At 49.7% G+C, this 15,632-nt stretch overlaps 1 long non-coding RNA gene across 2 annotated transcripts; it reads left to right on the forward strand.

Moving 5' to 3' along the window:
• The first annotated feature begins 10 nt into the window (after positions 1 to 10).
• On the forward strand, positions 11 to 12,676 carry LOC107054859. 2 transcript variants are annotated; one of them, XR_005841283.2, is made up of 5 exons: positions 11 to 3,087; positions 3,966 to 4,813; positions 5,782 to 6,101; positions 7,768 to 7,902; positions 8,999 to 12,676. It is a non-coding gene; the product is annotated as an uncharacterized LOC107054859 (long non-coding RNA). The 2 variants fall into 2 exon arrangements; XR_001469638.4 differs by having other exon boundaries at positions 11 to 2,262; positions 2,330 to 4,813.
• The last annotated feature ends 2,956 nt before the right edge of the window (positions 12,677 to 15,632 follow it).

A 15,632-nucleotide genomic window follows, 5' to 3' on the forward strand; every position in this document is an offset into this window, starting at 1 on the left:
CTTCGCTTCCGCCTCTCAGCCAACCACGCCCCTCAGCCGCCGTCTCGCTGTCACGTGGCCGCGCTGCCCCGTCGCGCCGTAACCATGGCGACGGCGGTACACACGCGGCGGGCGCAGGCCGTGGCACGGCGGCCGCAGTGAGGGCTATAGAAGTCGCCCAGCCCGCCGTGCTGCCGTCCCGAGGCCCTGCGGCCTGAAAAACCCTCGTGGGGCCTGGGCTGCCGGGTTTTTTTATTGTTGGCTTTCTTTCTTTTTGTGATTTGTTGAGTTTTATCTTGTTTTATGTAGGAGGTGTACTTAGTCTTGAGCGAGAAGGGGCTTGTTCCTACCCAGAGCAACGTCCCTGCAGCTCTCCTCATACCCCCCTCCCCTGGCCTTGCTGGTAGTTAAGCAACTATGGAAGAAGCCGAAGCAGAAGGAGGAGGAAGACACAATCCCTGTCCCCCAAAACCTACCGTTCTGCTATAGAAACAACCGTGTGTCACAGGTGGCAAAGGACAGGCTGGGGAGGAGGACAAAGAGAGAGCTCTCATTCTGTCAATTTAATGAGTTCTTTCCTTATCAGCTTCAGCCTTGTCCAGATCTGCTAAGTGGCTTTTCTTAGAGATCGAATGGCTGTGAATTGGTGCGGGGGAGCTTCTTTTGTTACGCGGCTGACCGGATTTTCAGCAGTTCAATCTCTGAAGAGCCGAGCTGTTCTCAGAGCAGAGCTGTTCTCAGCTGAAGGAGGCACGCAGATGGCAGCTGGGCTCTTCTGGAAACCAGGGTTCATGCAGGGCCGAGTTCTGAGGCCGCAGGGCTTCCCCCAGCAATATCCCGGGCCTCACAGGGTGGTACAGTGCTGGGGGGGAACTTCAGCCTTCCTTCATTTGCAGAGGTGTTTGTAGCATAGGGGTGCAGTGCACTGAAGGGAGCCTTTCTCTGAGTCCCCCAGCCCAGGAAAGGCATTTGTGGGAATAAGCTCTAAACCTCAACATGCAGCCATTCATAGAGCTTTAACACAGACAAAGGCCACTTCCATCAGCAAAGAGAAACCTCAAGGCTAAAAAGCCAAGCTGCAGGTGGTCCTTGCTTAGCGAGCAAGGATATATATCCTTTTCCAGCAGAGTGAAAATTCAGTTGTCTTACAAATTGCAACTTTAAAAGGGGACTACGTATGCCTACACGTCCCATCCATCGTATTTTCTTAGTGATGTGAAAGCGCTTCCTCTCAAAGTTCTTAGGCTCCTTCTTGCTTCACTACAGCAGTTGGGAAACAAAGCCACGTTTCACCCAGCAGACGCAGACATGCAGCACATCTCATGTGCCACCAAAAGCAGCCCTTTGCACCATGCAGCCCAGTGGAGTTTTTTCCCCTGTTTTGACTCAGATAACATCTGTCTGGTGACTGGGTGACACCCAGCAGGAAAACACATCTGAGCTTTGTAGCAGGAGCTGACAGCACTCATGTGCTACTGCTTTTAGAGAGCTGAGACACGTGAACAGACAGCTAGAGCTGTGCTGGCTCTGATTAAATTAAGTGCTGTGGAGTCAGCCTCCTGAATCCCTGCTTGCTGGGAATTAATCACACAGAGGTGAGAGCCTGCGTCCTGTGACAGGCTCTACTATCACCACTATTACATTGTAATGAACCATTTATGAGCGACCCTTATGAACGACCACTTGGATGCACGTAGGGGCACTGACAGAACTTCAGATTTTGTTTTTGTTTGCCTACCGACCTGAACATCAACTGCTTAAAAGCTACCAACTGCCTCAAAATAGTTACAGCTGCATTTAAGAGCCGTGGATGTAGAATCCACGCAAGAATAGGTACCTTCACTGAAACTATGCCAAATATATTCATACAAATAGGCACACACAAAAAAAAAATGAGTAGATGCCTCTGCCCACTTTGTTGGTGTGCACGGTTATTTTTAAGTGTATTCAAAACCTTGGCAAGCCAGAACTGAAACTGCTCTTGTTCACAGCCCCAGCCGATGCACACCATGCACTGTCACAGCCGTCACGCACACACAGCCTTCTCAGAAGCTGCCTCGTGCTTCTGTTGAGGCAAAGAGGTGCTGTGCTCGTGCCTTGGAATCCGTACACCACATCAATAGCGAAAGGCAAACAACACGCCAAGGAGCTGAATAGACACAGGTTATCTTGTTCGCTGCAACCGCTTGCAAACGGCAAAGGCGGCCCTGCAGAAGTCGAGTGCCTTGCCCTGTTTCTATCATCGGGCCTCCTCTTGGGTTGCCTGCTTCCTACGAGACCTGGGTGAGTCAAAAAGGGCTCGGGGAGGTGCAGCCTTGGCAGGCAGCTCGTCTCATTTGAGAAGTTTTAGTTCCCAGACAGGTTCTGAAAGAACAACGCCCTGAAGCAAGAGATTACCAGACAGCTTGGCTGCATTTCATCCTGAGCCACGGGGGCTTCAAGCAGAGCTCCCCGAGCTCTTTACCACAATACACACTGCTCCTCCAGCAGCAAGCACAGAAAGCAGAAGCTGTCGCGGTGCATTAACTGGTAGAAAGAATATGCTTAGATATGCCTGACATCCCACTTGCAGAGTCCAATGTCATCCTTCGAACCACTTCCTCCTCGTCAGCAGCTTCCTGTGTGATTTCCGGCCTTGTTGTGTAAGGGCAGCGCAAATGAAAGGATTCCTCGTTTACAGAAAGCCATTTTCTGTCCTCAGCAGCTTCTCCTTCAACTCTACTTACAAAATCCCTTTTAAAAGCAGTTTCCTAACAGGTTGGTTAACATAGGAACATAAAACCTCACTGTTTCTGTTACAAAAGGTGTTGTCTGAGAAAGAGTACAGCAGGGTTTCTATTGCACACACATGAGTTAGTTTTTCACTTAAATCACTCGGGGATCTTAATAGCTACAAATGTCTCGGGCTTTATTTCCTGAAGAAATTAATTTCCTTTCCATCCCCATCCAAAATCCACTCTGAAGAGCAAATGTACTCCGAGTAATTTGCATGCACCGTGCACCATTCCTACTATGGTGAGGATATCGCTCCCTCCCACGGACACTAAAGCTGCTTACTCAGTGCTGAAGGCCAAACTCTAATAATGCTTTGATGGATCCTAAACTGAGGTAAGTTGGCATCTCCCGGCAGCTCCAGAAACTGAGCTTCGGCAGAAATATAACCTCCTTTGTACACAATTAGATTCTTTTAGTCTCACTAAAATTGCCACCCACCTTCTATTGTGTGCTATAAACCTTCCAAACAGCCTGAACTTTCCTCTTTTTTTTTTATTAATATGTAAATTAAATCAGTTTACCTTCCTGCTAGTCATCTTCATCTGGGTACAAAGTAATCTAAGGAGAACCCAGCTGAGACAAAGGCAGGCTGCTTATCCTCCACCATATCCTCCTGCTTTTTTTCCACATCTAGTTGGCTTGTCTGCTTAGAGTCAAGCCCATTTACTCCACCTCTTTTGTTGTTAAGAACACTGTCAATGAACTAAACCCAAGGAGCTGTGCAGCACAGACGAAATGCAAGGCTCGTGAAGACCAAACACATTCGTTGCTCCTGACCAACAGCGCTTCCTGTGATAAGAATAGTTTCTGCTTACCACAAGCAGTCACGAACTTATGCACAAATTCCACTTTCTGAGAACTAAATCAGTGTGCCTCAGGCTGACCTTCATGTGAATCTGGGCAGGTTTGGTTCACACGGCTCGGCAAAAAACAATCTCAGCTCCTGGAGTTCGTCCACAGGTCTGCACTCATTCACCCCAGGCTTTTCAGCTCTGGCAGGCAGCTCGCCACATTTCACCCACAGCAGTTCTGATAAATCCACCTTTGGTGTAATTTCCACCTGCAGCCTTTAAGCACCTTGCATTAATTCTGCGCTCGAGGTTGAACACAGAAGGTGGACTTCAGGTTTATTGTAGAATGCTGGTATGACTCCAAGGAACCTGTTTCGGTAGCAACAAGCTGAATTCAGCAGCAGTTTCTGTTTTACACAGGTTGTTTTCCTAGATCGTTGACATCACCCCGCCTGCCTGGGCTCCTCTGCTGTGATGACATCCTCACCGTGTGACCCCCTTGCCTTTGAGAGCTGTGGCTTTCCAGAATCATGATTTTGGTTAGCATACCTGAGCCACACATACACAGCAGCAGCAGCAAATGATGAACATAAGAGCTCTCCAAGTCCCAGTTGTAACAGTGGAGCTGATGTCTGCAATCCTCAGTTATCTAATTACCCTTTGTGGCTTCAGTAAAACGAAGACAGTGCTACTTGGGATCTTCCCAAGCCCCCCAGGACTCGGTTGGTTAGCATATGTGAAAGGTTAGGATTTGTATGACGCTTTCTGAACAGCAGATGCATTTGGATTTCCCAGTGGCTTGCACCTTCTTCATTGCTTTCAGCCAAAAGTAATCAGCATATCACATGCAAAGCAGTATCTAGCATCTTTGCACTTCTCGTTTTATACTTGGCGAGGTCGTACGAGACTTTCACGGCTTTGACTCCTGCCCTCATGCAGCTGGGATGGCCACTGGCAACCTCAGTGCTTGGACCGAGCTGGAGCTGCAGTTCCAGGAATGTGGCCTGACCCAGTCCCCTGTGATGGAGCTGGGATTGCTCCAACTCCTCAGTGGAGCTTCACTGACTTGCAGTGACCAGTGCCTGGCCATCTCCTTCCTGCCTTTGATTTTGGTTTGTTCACAGACCATGGTGGAACCAAGGAGGGACGTCAACCTCAAGATACACTTGGCAAGCTGACATGGCCAGAGCTACTGGAAAAACACCAGCACAGACAGCCATTTCCCCATGATCCCCAGATATTTACAACCTTCCAGTTCTACTGAGCAGGTAAAACGATTCCCTGTTGTGTTTGTGTCGCAGCTATTCTGCTTCCATCTCGAACTGCAGATGGCTTTTCTCTGAACTTGAGAATGTTGTTCTCTAATCAACTGAATTGAACTTTGTGTTTTGTGAAGTAGCGGGGACTAAGTACAGTCTGTCTGTAATGACACATCTGTCTTCTAAGAAGCTGTACAGAGCGCAGCCAGAAGACCTTTGAGCTCATCTGAAAGCACTGCATTCAAATGAAAATGGAACTAAAAATAGTAATTACTGGAAAACAAAAGGGACAACCTGACCCCACAGTTGGCAGACTTAGTACAACAGGAGCAATATGCAATTGTATACATATTTCTAAACCATACTTGAGAGCAGCTTCCAGGAGCTTCCAAGTAGAAATGCATGCATAGCTCTGACAGGAGAGAGGGCCCAAACACAAACCAGCCCGTTTAACATATTGCAGCTTATCTAGCTGTAAAAGCTTTCGAATGGACAAGACCTGAATTTTTCCCTTCTAGCAGAAGACTTGAACAAACAGCAAAGCTGTAAATAACCACAATGAGGTAAGTCTGGATCAGTTTAAGAGCGATGCCCCGTGCTGTGGTAGCACATAGAAATCCTAGTGCAGTTCAGGCTCCTGTATAAGGCACTGCACTGCTCCCTAGAATTAAGGTGGAAAAAAAAATATGCATAGTATGAGAAATAAGGATTTGAGCTTGCTGGGATTAAAGGACAGGTCAGCACCAAAGCCACGAGCAAATGCATATCATCTGAGCCTAACAGCAACAGTTTTATTCAATTGCCACTCTAAAGAAGCCACTGGTACCATCAATTAGAACCAATATCAGTGAGATCTCTTCAAGCCACTCCCCAGACCAGATAACCTGTGTATTTTTTCATACAGTGTATACCAAGGAACCCTTGTATGTAAGGAACAAATAGAATTTTTCTGTATTCTTCCCCGTTCCCCCCTTTAGGTTGCTTTGCAATTGACAACAGAAAGAAAGGTGGCTTCAAGACAGAGAGATTCCTACGCACCAGAGATTATTCCACAGACCAGAGGCACCTCTCCATTTAATGCAGCCCAACAGAAGGTAACACACCTGGTCTTCACCAAGACAGCCCATTGATAAGAAAATGAAAACCACACTGGCCTTCCATGCCTTCACAGTGGATACCAAGGAAGCCAAGCCTAGCACAGACAGAGCAAAAGAGAGAGGCCATGGTCTTCAGGCTGACAAGGGCTGCAGAAGCCTGCAATCATCTCAAAACCTGAGACTGCTATCAGGAGCTGAGGGTAAGTTAACCACAGGCAGATCTCTCAGCTGGGATCAGGCCAGAGCGGCGTGAGGCAGGGCTAACAAATGCAGTTCATCCTACCCTGAAATGTCACTTTTTAGCTCTTTTCTGTACGATTAGAACTCAGAAGAACAGCAATAAAAAGCATTTCTTTTTCCCTGTGTGTCCAAGTTTCTCCTCTGCTTTTCATGGGAGGAGGGGGGGGAGGTTGCATTCTCTAATCTGTGCTGTGAAATGGCATTATACTGAGGGAAATCATTCCAACAGTTACCACAGGCATTTGCATGTGGCTAACTTCTCTTGCCGTATGTTAGATATGAAATTTGGAATGGAAGTTTGGACCACAATCCTATGGTCATTTATAACAGGTTTGAGCACTACTGGATCATTTAGCATGACAAATTCAATCCAGACCAGGCCTGGGCACACAATTGTTTCTCTGTTGAATTAGCCAGACTGCATAATGTGGCATTTATGCTGGCAGTGGGAAGAAAGACAATATCTAATCTGGCATAAAGCCTACCAATACAGAGCTCATGTCAGAACTTTTCTGAACGATTTTCAATGGGATCAGCACTTCGGGTTGTGTGGTCAAGCATTTTATATCCAGGAGCCCTAGAGCCAGATTTCCTGTATTGTCAACCTATGACCATTTTGGCAGCATTCAGACTTTCTCCATAAAGCTTTCTCTTATTATGCCTCCTTGCGAGCCCTTTGTCCCATTCGAGATTCTTGTTGCAGTCCATAATAGCACTATAAGTATGAAGTATTTGGGATCTCTCTCACTATTGCTCCCAGGGTCCTGCAGAACTGTACATGCATCTAATTGCTCATAAATTTTCAAATACAAATATCACAGTTGTTTGTTCAACTGGACCAGTGGACGCATGCTAGCTGTCACTTGCTTGCACAGTTACTCCATCGTTGCCCATGCAGCCATGGGAACTGTCAGCACTGATCCAGCAGCCCATCTTTCTAACGATCATCAGTGGCATTTGATTCCTGAAAGGACCCATGCTTCTGCATGTCTCCGTATTCCAGGTCTTGGGCTGGAAAAGACAGTGCTTGCTTTCATTCTCAGAAGGTGCTGTTTCCTGAGAAAACCAAGAGTGCCAGGCTGTCAGTCACTGAGAAACCTTGAAGAATCTCCTCTCTGTGCTGTTCTACCTCCTGACGCTCCACATCCAGTCACTTTTACCAAAGTAATCCTTCTAATTTACAACTGCAGGCTGGAGTTTCTCTCTGGGAGACACCCATGCTGGAAAAGTTGCTTATTTTAGAACCCACAGCCTCTAGGAAGATATTTTTCCCTAATCCCAAACTAAATGATATCATACTTGGCTAGTGCTGTAACCATGGTACTGAAGTTATTTATGACTGAAATTAATGCTATAGTTAGCAACACTGGAACAGGGTTCCTTCTATGCTACTGTCCAACTGCCTCCCCCCCCCCAGCCCGAGGCTGCACTGCAAAGCAAGACGCAGCGTCTCCAGAGGGTCTTTAATTTGCAGTAAACAATGTCAGCCTTTGCTGATCCCCAAAACTTGGCCACGCACAACTGGATGTGCACAAAGACGCATCTCCTAAACAAAAACAAAGCACTTGGCTGTGTTTTCATTGCTCTTACTTTGTTCCGAGATTTATTTGTTTTTATTTATTTTAGCTCTTCAAGTAAATTCCATGAAGGGACCTGGAACTCCAGCATGCAGAGCCAGGACTGGCAGCAGCGGGGAGAGCTCAGTCATACACCACTCATCAGCTCTAAGCTGAGGGAATCACCACGAGGGAAAGAGGAGAGGTCAGCATTTGTGCCTGGGGATGCTGCGTTAGTCACCCCTGAGAAACTGATAGCCTGACCTTATACGAGCTATCTGGGAGCCAAACCAATATTATTCTACACTGATCCCTCTGCAAAGATCCCAGAGAAGGTTGGGAAGAATCCAGCAAAGTGGGAAACAGAAGAAAGGGAAAAGCACACCGTGCTGAGTCCCTCCTGGTCAAAGATCAGGCAGCTCCGTATTTCCACAGGGCAGAGGAGAGGGAACAGCTCATAGACACATCCTAAGCTTCAGACAGCAGCGTAGTGACCCAGACACCTCTGTGCCCTTTTGGGGCATCACGCCAGCAGCAGTAGCTCCTGCATGCCTTAGTCTTAGCATCCCACAAGTCAGAGAATCATAGCACAGGACTGCAAGACAGACGCTGCAAACAGAAAAACAGAGGATGAAACAGGGAGGAGAAAGGAAAACAGAAGAGCACAGCGAGAAGAGAAGCAGTATGGGGAAGTGGTGGGATGCTGTGCTGGGAAGCGTACAAGGATATCAGTCCACCTACTGGTTCATACAGAGAGCAGTTTAAGTGAATTTAGATATCACACGCAATAAAGCAGGCAAGCCAGTCTCCACTGACCACTACCATGGTTCCATTGGATGGAGCATCGATTTCACGTCAGTTCTGCTACCTGGATTAACCTTTCAGTGCCTTTCTTTGAATGCCATTTGGCACAGCAGTCTAATTCTGCTCACCCGGGGAGTGAATAGCCAAATCCCTACCCCGCGGTCTGGGGCTTTTTGGATAGACTGGCTTTGGGCCCAATCAAATTTACAGCCAAAGTCGATAGAAGGAGGTCTCAAGGGCTTCACTGAAGTAGGCAAATCATTCTGGGAAGCCGTACTGGGGGGCAATGCAGTGTTTATTTTATGCCTCAGTCTTATTTTATTGTACAGCCCAAACCTCCAATTCCCGGAGCCACGATTCTCCCATTGCCTTCATGGAATTTACACTGGAGTCACTTAACAGGGCTTCGCTATGTCTAAATCATTGCCTTATTTTTTTGCTCTATTTTTTTTTCTTTGCTTTTTTTTAAAATTTATTTTGTCTTCTTTTGACCACAGGCAAAGGAAATAAATCATCTGATATCCTGTCAGCAAACTGCCATCAGTGCTTTGAGACTGGAGGCGTTTCTCCTGCCCCAGAAGAGCATTGAAAAAAAAAAAGTCTAGCTGATAACTTGGACAGGGTTCAGGTATGTTTGTGTGCATACCAGCAGTTAAACTGATTTCTTCCACTATCTTATCTGTCCATTTCTGGCTTTGAAGGGGAAGAAGTTTGGCAGGCGAGTTGCTCTTGGAATGCACTCAGTAAACCATGGACAGGAGAACCAAGGAGCATAAATAGAAGTAGCCATAGGTGTAGCAGCTGGGAGCCTGACTTCTGGCTTCTATTCCGAGCTCTACTCATGACTCACTTGACGACCTTGGAAAGCCACTTCACCTCTCCCTGCTCCAGCATTCTCACAGGCACAGCTCACCCATTTCACAGGTACCCCAGGCAGAGGAACCCCACTGCTTCCAGCTGGGTAAGCAATTCTGGAGGAAGGACCTCATCCCTCTTCCTCTGTTAGCCCCAGGCCATTCAGCCCCACAGGTCAGGGCACCTGGAGGGGAACTGGCAACTTGAACCAAGTGCATCTCGTGAAGCTTTTTGGGATCCGTCAAGGAAAGGAAAAGCACTTTAACAAGATGTTGCTAATTATAGCTTGACAGCACATAACACATTCCTGCTCTGGACAGAGCTCTGCTATCAGCCAACTCAATTATACATTATCTTTGCCCAATTCCCTCCTTATTAATTGTGACCAAAGCACTGAATAAAGCCAAATTTCTGCTTGCTCTCCATTTCTCCTTATTCAAGACCAGTTCCTTGACAGCAACAGTGAGACTGCAAGGCTGCTATGTGGGGCTGCCTGCACTCCCTGCCCCCAGCCTGCAGTAAATGTGTCTCTCCACTTTTATTCCTGCCTGCCCAGAGCAGATTCCTTGGATGCTAACGCCTTGGATCTCCATGACTGAAGCAGGATGGGGCTGTGCTGTCACCCCAGCAGACGCCCTGCCACAGGCCATTGGAAAGCAGAGCCCCTTTCTTCCAAGTGCTCTGCAGCATCCTGCTCCAGTTGGAGCATGCAAGAGCCCAGGCTTCTTCAAACCCTCTGCATCCAGACCCCCCCAAGGAACTGGGATTTGGCATTGGCAGCAGGCAGGAAAAATGCAGCAAAACCCAATGCCCACATACACCATGAGCCCTTCTGTGCATCAGGGGCAACAGCAGCATGAAGGCATCCCAGATCAACCCGATTTCTATATAAAAACAGGAAACAGCCCCTCCCTCCACCAAAAGGGAGGAAGAGCTTCCTGGCCTGTATCTGTGTCACTGAGAAACAAGGCAGGAACAAACAGCTCGCTCCTTCTAATCCTAGAGCGCATCTGAAACAGCAGACACTTCAGTGAATCCCTTCTAGGGGTACTCCTAAATCTGTCCCCAGCACAGTTCCTGGAAAACAGCGAGATCTCTGCTCCCACAGGGCTCAGAGACAGATGGCCTCAGACTTCTCCTAACACCCACTTCCCGCAGGAGAAGCAGATGGGAGCTGTGCTACAAGCCACAGGGCAGGGTTACCTCCTGATGTGCCCAGGGATGCAGGCATCTCACATGGGGCCGCTGCTCTAAATCCAGCTTGAGCTCATAGCAGCTGGCCCTCAGCACTTACAGTTATTTGGTGCCCTGCAGGAGATAAGCACTTGCCCAGGAGCCCACCAGCTCCCTTCCCCTCCAGCAGACAAAGCTGGGATTGATTCAAGCTCTAGAAAAAACAAACAACCCTTTGCCTTCAGAAGCAGTGCTTCCCACGCTGCACTGAGCGTTTTAGGGCAGGTTCTTACATGTCACTTTTACTCACGTACTGAAAGTTAGGGTGCAGGGATGTCAGGTTGAATGTTAGGAAACGTTTCTGCTCAGAAGGAGCGGTGATGCGGTGGCACAGCTGCCCAGGGGGTGGTGGGGTCACTGTCCCTGGAGGTGTCCCAGAGCCATGGAGATGTGGCACTGAGGGACGTGGGCAGTGGGCACAGTGGAGTGTTGAGTTGGGGATCGTGGAGGTCTTTCCCAACCTTAATAGTTCTGCATCGAGTTGTACCTACCCCATCCCACATCCATTACACGTGGCACTGCGGCCACATGAGCCAAGCCAGGATGTCTTACTGAAGTAAATCCTGACCTGTGTTTGCTCTGGCATGCCATGCGTGTATTTCAGGCCATAATCAAAGCCTTCAGTACCATCTGATCAGGTAGAAAGAGGGACTGTACAACATTAAGCCAAAAAAAAAACACATACAGGAATCATTCTGCACATAAAAGCAGTCAGCTTAGCATATGTGAGAAACCTCAGGGTCATGAGTGCTGCTCCTGACAATGATTCCTGGACCTTGCTATGTCAAAACAGAAATACCAGAATGATACTCAGAGTCACCAACCATCGCCTGCTTTGCCTGCTGCCATGTAGCTCGCAGGTCGTGCACACTTGTTTAGATGCATCTGCATAGGAATCCAAACTGCAAATAAAGAGCTGCAGCAGAAGTTGTGGTTTTGTTATTACTGCTCAAGACAGAGACTACATGAGAAAAAAAACACTTTCCAGTTCAGATGGAGGAAATGGAAAGCACAAAGGCTCTGTTTGCTGCTCAGCAGGGTGGATTTCTAATGAACTGCTTCTACCAAATAACTGAGAGATGAGGGAGCAGTGTGGAGAGGTGCTTTCCGCACAAGAATGAAAATCAGAATACCATTCCTGGACGAGGTTACACAACCAGGAGTAGTTTTTAATCTTCCCCCCCTCTTGTGCTAAATATTTTGCTTCCATTGTAAACACTTGACCTCCACTTCTCAATGCTTCCCCTCAGTTACCCCCATCTACATCTCCCCCCTCCAAACAAAGAGCAGAGGCTTCCCTTCAGCTCTCCAACATACCTGCACCAGCAGTTCCATCCATCTGCAGGCTTTCAGAGACCACCCAGAACCACCTTCGTGTCCATGGACGAAAGGCTTCCAGAGCAGCTCTCAGCTCCTCCCAGATGGTAAAACTGGTGAGCTCTCAGTGCAGATGGGTGGCAGCAGCCTGGATCCCAGGCTTTTCCCATCCTCTAGTCAAGAAAAGGGCATGGATGTGCAGACACCACCTGCCTTGATTTCAGCCAGAAAAGAAGTCCACCCAGCTCCATTTTGTCTTCACTGTTACCCCTTCTGACTTCTTCCTGACGCACTGCATTACGGCTGCTCAGCCATTGCTCCAACAGCAATGGGGGCTCGAGGGAAAGATCGTACATCCCTGAGAAGCTCAGATGAAAGACCATAGAGGTAACATGGACTGTTGCTACTACTACACCTGGCAGCGCAATCCACAGCTAAACGAGCTCTAAACTGCAAAAAGATTTATGCCCCGCTTCGGTCTCCTTCACAGTTTCACTGCATGAACAGGATTGTAGTGTGGTTAAATCCCCTGCGTGGAAAGCAGCTCGTAGGCAGTTTGCTACACACAAGTATTTCCTTTGGTCTTGACCGAGTTAAGGAGCAGCAGGGCCAGCTGCTTCCCAAAGGAGTCAGGAGGGCAAGAAGGGATGTCACCAGCCAGGGTCCAGCCTCAAAGTGGGGCAGAGCAGCTCCAGGGGTCACCCCAGTGTTCATCCAAGAGCCCCCAGGGTCACCAAGCAAGCTCACAGCGATGAGGCAGACCAGTAAAAGGCAAGCAATGAATCAGCCCTGGAGTCAGCCCCAGGATCAGGCCCAGCAGGTGCTGAGCAGCTCCACAGAGGCCAGAGGTCACAAAGCCAGCTTCCACACTGGGGTCAAGTTCAGCAGGGCCCATATACAAGCAGGGCTGAGAGCAAGCCAGCCTCAGCAGTGCTGCAACAAGAGCTGAGAGCTCTGTGCTGAGCTTAAATAGGGCTCCTGGGCCGAGCACGAAGGGTGTGGATAGAGGCCCCCAGGTGAGGCTGCTCAGGGCTGTTAAGGAGTATTGGTGCCCCAAGCCCTGACAGCTTGTAACGCCCTCAGCAGAGACAGTAATTTGCAGTGATTCCTTCCAAGATGAGACTTCCAGAGTGCCAAAGGCTTTGGGGCTGCAGCCCCAGCGCTGCTTTCAGTGCCAGCCCTAGCCCTCCTGGCTATGACTTCTGCTAAGCTGCTTCCCCTCTCCCGCCCCGAAGCTTGGCACTAAAAAGCAAACAAACAGCTCTGAGAGATGCAGGATTTGCAGCCTGGTTTTCAGCAGGCTGGCGTCTCATGGGGGACCGACCTGGGTGTCTGGGAGGGCACAAACTCCCAGGGAAGCTTTTTCCCACGGTTCGGACATCAATCAGATGTCAGCACTGTGCGGATTCTCTGGTGTCTAATAGGGGCTGGCAGCGTGGGTCGGTGTTTCTCACAGCTGCAGCCCTGCCAGGGTCGCTCTTTACCCAACCGATTGCAAATGTAGGGTCTGAGCTCCGTGCTTCTCTGCTGGTTTGGGCTAAAAGTGGCCAAAGGGTTAAAGAGTTTTTCAAGGGAGGAACTGGGAAGAATGCGAATGCACTGATATACAGTGTGACTGCATAAACTCTGTTACATTAGGAAATCCAAATAATCGGCCCCTTTTTTTCCCCTAAACATGGCAGAATTTATAGCTGCGTTGTTCCCAGTGGTGCAAAAGCCCCCCTTAAGCTTTGCTCTGCGGAGAGCCGCACTGCAGGGCCTCATGGTGTTGCTTTGCCTTCAAGCCTGAGTGCATGAGAGACAGTGGGGTCCTCTCGTCCAGTGTCTTTACAGAAAGGGGGTAGAAAATGGATATAAGCTGCCTCAAAATGGCAGTAAGGATCATGGAGACTGCATGGGTCGGTTTGTGTTATTGGGTTCATGCACTTTGGCTGCAGGGGCTCAGGTCCTGCTGGTAACCCAGAGCTCCAGCCATAGGTCCCTCTTTGGGTCCCTCCACCCAAACTTCCCATTGCTGCTACCCGCAAAGCCCGGGTAGGGGTGGCAGAAAGAGGCCTTTGGAACACAAAACCTCTCTGAGAAGCCTCCATGCATCCCATCCCAACACCTGCCGGCCTCTTGGGGTGTGCATCAGCTGGGAACTGCAGGAGGGAGCGACCCACTGCTGCTCCAGCAAGGCCGGGATTGCAGAGTGCTTTGGAGCTGTGGTTTGAGCAACAGCCGACGGGCTTTCTCCATCAACTGCTGCTTTGCAAACCCGCCGGGAGCCACGCTGTATCTCAGTCCTGACACGGGCTGACTCCTCTCAGCTATTCATCAAAGGAGGCTTCCTGCTCCTTAGCAGCCTGCCTGGAGTTCCTGGAGCTCTTCCTGCGGAGCACAACAAGGTGTGCAGAGCTCTGTGCTTTCCCCACGCAACCCAAGCTGAGGATGCCCCACTGACCCAGCACCGCCCTGCGGGACCTCCATCAGCAACGCCAAAAATCAGCAAATCTGGGCACGCTGAGAGCACCGCTCTCCGTTTGGAAGCACCCATGGGGAGGGAGAGAAAGGAGACCTCATTGCAGCTCACAGTGCTTAAAAGGCGGCTTTTCACATAGCTCAATAGCGAAGGGACGAGGGGGGGTGGCTTTAAACAACAACAAAAAAAAAGACGGGAGATTCAGGTCGGGAGAAACTCTTCGCTCTGAGGGCGGGGAGGCAGTGCGGTGCCCCATCCCTGGAGCTGCGGGTGGCTCTCAGGGCCGGGGGCAGCCCGAGCTCAGCCGCCGCCTCCCGGGGAGCCGCTGCCGGCGGAGTCGGGCGGCATCTGCGGGCGGGTACCGCAACTGCAGCGCGGCCCCGAGCGCCGCGGGGAGCAGAGCGGGGCGGGGGGCGGGTGGGAGCGGGGCGGGTGGGAGGCTTTTTTTCTCCATCTGCCTTTTTTTTTTTTTTTTTTTTCTCCACCCGAAAGGCTCGAGAGAATCCCACCAAGCCGCCAGCCCAAATGTTCGAGGGGATTTCTGCCAAACCCGAATGCTGTAAGGCAGTTCCTGCAGACGCAGGAGGCTTTGCAGGAGTTCCAGGCTCCGAGCTTGATCAAGTGCTAAAGCAAACCTGCTCTGAAGAATCGGGAAAGATGCAACGGGACATGCACTGCTTCGGCTAAGGAGGGCCTCGGGCACACCCTCCCTGAGCAAACTCCTGGTCAGCAGTGTGCTGGAGGGGGGAAAGCAGGAAAAATAGGGAAACCCAACAAGGAAGGGGTTGGAATGGCAGGAGATGCCCACGGAGGAGAAGAGCTCTCCACTCTGAGATGCTGCTCGCATGGGATGGGGCCACATTCGGTGTTTGCAGCTCAGCAGCCACGTGTGAAGGCCCCGTTCTCAATGCTCCCCCCCCCCCACGTAGCAGAGTGCACATCGCAGGGGTTGAAATAGGTGGCGGTTCAATCATTGTCTCTCCCAGGGAAATGGGTTTTAATGAGGTTTTAAATAATAAAATGGGATAATTTCCCCACCCGGCGAGAGCGTGAAATTTTTATGCCTCCTTTTCTCTCCCAAAGTTTGATCGCCCTTTATCTTTAGCAATGCATAATCCCCCTTTAATAAATCAATAAATACAACACGGAGATTTAGGGAAAGTCACTCCGCTCCCAGCAGCCCCGTGCACACACAGAGCAGGGGTGCCTCCAGCTCCCTCCCTTCCCCAGGCATTTGGGGAGAGCCTCAATGGGGGAGTGGAGAT

This window comes from Gallus gallus, chromosome 20, assembly GCF_016699485.2.
Source record: "Gallus gallus isolate bGalGal1 chromosome 20, bGalGal1.mat.broiler.GRCg7b, whole genome shotgun sequence".
Lineage (NCBI taxonomy): Eukaryota > Metazoa > Chordata > Aves > Galliformes > Phasianidae > Gallus > Gallus gallus.